A 7,975-nucleotide genomic window follows, 5' to 3' on the forward strand; every position below is an offset into this window, starting at 1 on the left:
CAAAACACATGTTGTCTTTATTGTAAAAAATATACAAGTGTCGCATCTTCTTCTGTACATCTTCTGAATTGAATATTGTAGCAACTTTCCGTCTACAACCTATACCACCGCGAGGTGGTCGAACTATCTGTACTACCAGTTCAAGCGAATTATCCGTAAATATGTCACGATTACTTTGAATGGTATTTTCGAGCTTGGTCAAAAAAGACTGTAAATCGATGGCTCCATTGACTAGTTGAATGTGAGATGACACATTGAGTGTAATGCCTCTAATTTCAACGGTGACATAATCCTTAGGTGAAATCATTTCATTCGCAACTTCTATCACGCTGTTTAAAATCTCTAAAACATAATTATAAAATTCAGCAAAACTGTTGACGTTAGCGGTAGAAGAAAAATTCACTCTTCTTATGATCTCTGTGTTACTGAAGTTGTCACGATTAATTATCCTAATATTACTATCTACACCATGGCCTATTTGATTGTTTTCAACACTATGTGGCGGCGACGCATTGTCTACATGATCTAAGGGTACATTTTCAACACTAGGTGGCGCATTGTCTACGTGATCTAAGGGTACATTTTCAACACTAGGTGGCAGTGCATTGTCTACGTGATCTAAGGGTACATTTTCAACACTAGGTGGCAGCGCATTGTCTACTGATGTATCATTTACCATTTCAGGAATGTACTCATGATCAGTTTCGGGATTTTGCAGAACATTAACAGGTTGGTTGATTAAGTTAATGATATTGTCATTTAACAAAATAAGACTTTGATTAAGACCATGAAGCAAATCTTGTTGAGATGCAGGTTCTTGATATTGATAGGTTACTGGAGGTGTTGCATTAACAACATTTTGTTCGTTAGATAAGTTAAAACTTTCGTTCAATTGGTTTACAGCTTCTATCAAAAAGGGATTTAACGGCACAGGTTGATCTTGATCATTTAGACTATTCTGCAACGTTAACAGACTCTGATTCAATTCTAAGAACACGTCATGATGAGGCAGCTGTGTTTGTGTCGCTGTTAAACTATCGGTCAACCCCGGATTAGGGCTCTGAATATCGTGTCTAAGTGTCGATCTTAAACCATCATTCAACTCATTGATTGCATCGATTAAAAATGGATTTAACTGCACAGGTAGATCTTGATCATTTAGACTATTCTGCAACGTTAACAGACTCCGATTCAATTCTAAGAACACGTCATGATGAGGCAGCTGTGTTTGTGTCGCTGTTAAACTATCGGTCAACCCCGGATTAGGGCTCTGAATATCGTGTCTAAGTGTCGATCTTAAACCATCATTCAACTCATTGATTGCATCGATTAAAAATGGATTTAACTGCACAGGTAGATCTTGATCATTTAGACTATTCTGCAACGTTAACAGACTCCGATTCAATTCTAAGAACACGTCATGATGAGGCAGCTGTGTTTGTGTCGCTGTTAAACTATCGGTCAACCCCGGATTAGGGCTCTGAATATCGTGCCTAAGTGTCGATCTTGAACCATCATTCAACTCATTGATTGCATCGGTTAAAAAAGGATTCAGGGTTGTGCACGGGTCACGTTGTAACAGACTACTTGAAAAAGTCGAAGTTTCACCAAAGCAGAGATCATGTGATGATGTAGGGTCATTTTCAATTCTAATTTTTTTAGCTTCTGAAGAGGGAGAATTACTTGAACGCTTCTGAGCCATTTCTAAAATAATATTGTCTTAACAATTCTTTATTCACCATAACACAGCAATTTAAGGATTCCAGAGTATTATGCAAGGATTGAACATACTCACTGTAGACATGCTCAAAGTTTTCAGTTATTCTATCCCTTAGCTGAAAAAAATCCTGAAGAGAGTGTCTCCAATGTTGGAATTTTCTTCAAGGGGTTGATTGTAGTTTCTTACTCCTTCAATGACGGTATCTAAATAGAATACAGATTACAGAAAAATGTGTGGAGGATTGTTTTACACTCTTAAGGGTTGATTGAAAAGAGAATGCTAACGACCTTACCCAAAAAATCTGAACTATCGGAGTCAGACGTTGTTCCGGTGTCTTCTGAACATGTCACACATACAAAATAATGGATAATTAAATACTTAAAATATCATATAAGGTTAATGAAAGATTTACAACATACATATTTTCATGGTGTAACTTACCCGTAGTTTGTAAAACTGGTCTGAGCTGTGGGGGTTACTACAGCTATCGACATTTGGATAGACCCCGGATGTTCCCCCGTTCTTAGGCCTAGCACGTGCGTTGTAGAAGGCTCGTCGCCGGAAATAGCTATCGACTTTTGGATAGACCCCGGATGTTCCCCCGTTCTTAGGCCTAGCACGTGCGCTGTAGAAGACTCGTCGCCGGAAATAATCTCAATACAACTGTCTAAAAATGAATAAACGATGAATTAAATAAATAAATATAACATTTAGATTATAATGTAAAATATGATAAAACAATCGACTGAAGAAAAAAAAATACAGATCTAAGATTCAGCGCTCAGGCGTTTGCTCCTTTTTTCTTTTTACCTACACGTGTGGGCGTGTCCGCTCAGGCGTTTGCTCCTTTTTTCTTTTTTCTCACGCGCGTTTCCGCTCAGGTGCACGTTTCCGCTCAGGGTGCGCGTGTGCGCGTCTTTCTTCTCACGAGCGTTTGGTCAGGATGCGCGTGTGTGACGTTATAGATAGCACCCCCCATTGACTATCGATCAGACTGAGAGATGCTCCTAACACAAAGGAGGGGGTCATAATCTTGATTTGAAAACCATCCGGTCTGAGGGGAGGGGTAACCTATCGCAAAACACCCCCCCCCCCATCAACTTTCTTCTCACGCGCGTTTGGTCAGGATGCACGTGTGTGACGTTTTAGATAGCACCCCCCCATTGACTAACGATCAGACTGAGAGATGCTCCTAACACAAAGGAGGGGATCATAATCTTGATTTGAAAACCATCCGGTCTGAGGGGAGGGGTAACCTATCGCAAAACACCCCCGGATCAAACACGAGTTTTAAGTACCTATCTCTATCTATTTAATCAAACATATTTACTTGTTTACAATACTGCCTCCTCTGATGGGGTTAAAACAAACCCATTTTTAAAAAAAAAATAAGTCCTTGTTTTACAACACTGCTTCCTCTGAGGGTCATAAAACCCCATTTAAAAAAAAAAAAAGAACATAGCTCCTTGTTTTAATTACTTGTCACCTGTCTATGGGAACCAAGCACTGAAATGAGAGGGGGTGGTGGTGGGAGGTCTTGACTTGACTTGGAGTCAAGACATGTCTACCACACCAAAAGGTATAACCTTTAACCTTTAACTTTTAATAATTTCATATCACTAATAACAGATGTCATAACAGCTGTCATACCAACTGACATTGCAGCTGCCAGGGGTAATAAAACTGTCACCTTGATGGAATATGACCATTAAATCTCTCTGTTGTACACAAAATAGACCTTAATATTTAAAAATAAAATTAAAAAAGCTTAAGTTTTACTGTACAAAAACCCCCCCCCCCCCCCAAAAAAAAAAAAAAAAAAACACATAAACATCACACACTGAGCCGGCAGGACAGGGTCGCACCTCGCTTCACTCCGCCAGGTCCACGGGTGCTGCTGAAAAGAAAGATGATCGACAGCGCACTGTGTCAATGCCTGCTCAAGGTTTCACATTCCTTTCAACTTTTTTATCCTAAGGCATTTCTCCGATGGTCTCATTCTGTTAGTTATGAACTGTAGTATTTATATCTTTATAAACACCATTAAACACAGAACCATACACAACAACGGTGTAGGACAAACATCATACCAAGAGAAGCATTAGTGTAGACTAAATATTGAAGTAACCATGATGGAAGTGTGAAATAATCACAAAGTAGAACAGTGTTTATTGTGTAGACCAAACAACAAACCAAAAATTAAAACACTGTGGAATAAATACCAAGCCAAAGATTAGAACACTTTGGAATAAATAACAAACAAAAACAGTGCAGTGCAGAACAACAGAAGTAACTAAGAGGGCAATGTAGAATAAACACCATTCAAAGTAGGATGTAAACACCAAACCAAAAAGGACTACTTTCCTAAACAGGGGTTTGAGAATTTGTAGTGTTTTATAAGTATTTCTGTTTCCCTATCCTATATAAGTTTGTAGTTGAACTTCTGAGTTCTTCAGATTCCACTTCCTCTCCAGAACCTTTGAATTCCAGCAGCACTGAAACACAGCTTCAACACAAGAGGAAGTCTCATCCAGTGAAGAAGAGAATGTGGAATAAAAGCAGAAGCACACAAGGAACTGTTTCTCAAAAGCATAGCTGCAGAAAGATCACAGTTAAATAGTACAATGTACAAAAAATGCCAGTCTAGAAAATGCAATACCATGATACAGTAATTGATGGTATAGAAATGTATAAAAAACACCATAAAATCAGGAGAAGAAAGAATTCTAAACAAGCAATGAATGTAACATGAACACCAAAGAGAACAACTGTGTAGACCAAACACCAACATAACTAGGATTGTAAAATTAATACTTATACCAGACCAAAAATCGTAAAATAATTAAACCATTTAATTAAATTTAAATTAATTAAATTAAATTAAATTAAATTAAAATAATTAAAGTGGGTTTACAACAGTTTACAACTAAAACACAAAACCAGCCAGGAAATCAAAACAAAAAAGGACAACAGTGTACACTGAATAACAATCCAACCAGGACTTAACTGTACAATAAACACCAAGCCAACCAACATAAATGTATAATAAATACCAAACCAACCAGGACATAAATGTACAATAAACACAAAACCAACTAGGATATAACTGTAGAACAAACACCAAAACGAAAAGGGCACACATTTACAGGACACCAACCAAAAGCAAAATGTAGAATAAACACCAAACAAACCAGAACATAACTATAAAATAAACAACAAAACAGACAGAATAGAATAAACACCAAAGCAACCAGGACATAATTGTAGAATAAACACCAAGGAAAAGGACATCAGTGTACACCAAACCAATCAAATAAAAAAAAAAAAACAACTGACCATTATTTGAAAGGGACTAAAGATAGAAAGGCGTGGTGGCAGGCTGGTTGTCATTGATCTGATAATAATCGGGATTAGAAAAGCTCCTCAGTCGGCTGTAATTATGAGCCGTCCACCAGCAGCACGCAGATGTGCAAACTTTTCCCCAGAAGATGAATCTCTTTGTGCATAATGAAAAGAGATTCTTTTTATAACTGACACATGAGTGATCGCAGCAGACAATTTTATGGTATTTTTAAAACTCTTTCTTTTGATATTTTTTTAATTGTCATTCTTGTCTTCCTCACTCAGTGAAAAAGATGATACGATTTATTCGATAACATTTGCATTTCATTTATACATTTCATCAACAGCTTGCTGCTCGTCACATGGCCGGCCATGTGGACGTTCAATTAGACCACATCTAATTTAAATACCTTGTCAGTGATAGCATTTCTAAATGTTATATACGATATGATTATATCTTCTGATATGTTGGTATATAGATATTATTATAATTAAATGTAAATGTCTAACCCGTTCTCAAATCTATGTTTTTAATCTGCTTTAGGAAACTGGCGCATGGTGAAGAGATTACAGGTTTAAATCTAATCCGAAACATAGTACACGCACCTTAAATCCTTAAATACAAAAGAAATCACCCTGTGAGACAGAAAACTTTTTTTTTTTTTTGGTTGAACGGTTAAAGTGGTATTATGGGTTACTACAATTTTCAGAGAGCAACGTGCAACACGACATACATTAAAAACCGACCAATGCAAGCGTGACTAGGCACCTAAACTAGCCTTAAATGGATTTTTTACCCTCAAATCCACACGATATATACATTTCCATTTAATCAAGAGCTTCTGTACTCATTAATACTGTATGTTTCATTAATTTCTTCTTGTATAATGATATATGTTGTTTTAATTCTCTGTGGTGATGGAATATATACGTCGTACATACAAGTTCTTTAAAAAGGGAATACATAAATATATATATATATATATATATATATATATATAGATATATATATAGATATATATATATATATATATATATATATATATTGATATATTGTTCTTAGACATCATTTTATTTCTGTTTATCTATAAATATGGCCATTTGTATATTTGTACCAATTAAAAAATTAAAAAAAGATTTACATATACACCTTTTTTCCCCTGACAATATTCCAGTCTGTTCTTTTGTGCAAGTGACATGATATATATCAGAGATATTAATATTGTTATATAACATGAATGAAATGTTCTGTTACACTTTTCTTAATGATGTTTCGTCCTCCTTTTCTTTCTACAGTACTTTTTATTTTTTTGCTTTTTACTTTGTGTTTTTTTAAACAGAAATCTCTGAACCTTAAATTCAGAGATTCACAGTTTGTATGCAGTGTGAGGTTTCTTCAGCCTAGGGGTTTAGATGCTGGGTAGATGTGGAGTATTTAAGCAGGACCGCTTCTTTGGGGCAGGGCAGGGCAGGGCAAGTTTATTTGTATAGCACATTTCATACACAGAGGTCATTCAAAGTGCTTTACATAGAAATTAGAAAACAATTTATAAGAGAGACAAAAAAAATATGTAAAAATAAGAGACACACGATAAAAGCATAATAAAAACAAAGAAAAATTAAAGAAAATACATTTGATTTGAATAAAAAAGTTTAAAATATGTTAAAAAGAATAAAACAGGAGTAAAAGTGAATATGCCCGTGAATGAGTGTGTGAATAGCATATCCAGGGCATATTCCCTGGATATGCTATTCACAATCACCTGGGGGAGGAAACCATAGAATCCCCAAAGCCTAAAACTCACAAACACTGGAAGTGCAATGCAAACATGCTAAACACCAAGCCACCATGCTCCATAAATACCACCTTATAGGCAGAATTCAATTCAAGTTTGTTTGTATGGCGCTTTTTACAATTGTCATTGTCTTAAAGCAGCTTTACAGAACACAAACATAGAACAAAGGGTTATTATAAGAATAATATAAAGATTAATAGAATACAAAATTCAAGATTAATATTAGATGGATTTAGTTCACAATGTGTATGTATATATCCCCAATGAGCAAGTATGAGGTGACTCAGGCCGCAGTGGGGAGGAAAAACTCCCTTAGATGGTACGGAAGACACCTTGAGAGGAACCAGACTCATATGGGTGACACTGGAGGGTGTGATTATAAATATACAATCTAACAAATGTTGTATAGATGCAAAAGATCACATGGAGTTCACAGAACCATTTCCCATACTTTTTCACCGTAATGTGGTCAATTCCCTCCAGAGCCGATCCTGACCTCCCTGGGGCCCTAAGCAAAATTTGCCACACATTCACACTTGACACCCCACTGCTCCCACTACAAACCTCCCTCCTTTTAAAAAAGTTTGCTCCATCTCTCAGTCAAAGAGTAAAACAATACAGAATTAAATGAGGTATAAACAAATCTTTATTGAATGGAATATTTTAAATAGAATTTTGAGTTGAATATTAGCAAGTGAATTAAAATGTAATTCCTGATATCAAAAATATTGTTATTACTAGAAATCACACTCTTAATATTTATATTTTAAGTATTGAAAACTGAATTCTTGATATCAAAAATCCATATCATGTAAATGTATAAAATGATGGTTATTGTTTACTGAGGGATGTGCATTCATATTGACCTGGCATTATGCCCATTGCAATGTAAATCCATTGGTTTCCATATTGCATTAACGTTGTAACCTTGATTGAGAGACTATAAACATTGTCATTTAGGAGTGTTATCACGCTACTTTTCCATTGATCCACACACAGATGTTGCTGGAAAGCGCACGTGTCATTTCGTGCACGATTGCACGCGCATATGAACGCATATTCACGTGAATGTTCACACAAATAAATTGTTGTGTGACAGACAGGTCAAGAGATGCAC

General features: G+C 36.0%; 1 long non-coding RNA gene across 1 annotated transcript; it reads right to left on the reverse strand.

The window, feature by feature from the left end:
- Positions 1-1,527: 1,527 nt before the first annotated feature.
- On the reverse strand, positions 1,528-2,375 carry LOC125145744. Its single transcript, XR_007144193.1, has 3 exons — positions 2,162-2,375; positions 2,013-2,057; positions 1,528-1,923 (listed from the first exon to the last, which is right to left on the reverse strand). It is a non-coding gene; the product is annotated as an uncharacterized LOC125145744 (long non-coding RNA).
- Between the last annotated feature and the right edge of the window lie 5,600 nt (positions 2,376-7,975).

This window comes from Tachysurus fulvidraco, chromosome 10 (assembly GCF_022655615.1).
Source record: "Tachysurus fulvidraco isolate hzauxx_2018 chromosome 10, HZAU_PFXX_2.0, whole genome shotgun sequence".
Lineage (NCBI taxonomy): Eukaryota > Metazoa > Chordata > Actinopteri > Siluriformes > Bagridae > Tachysurus > Tachysurus fulvidraco.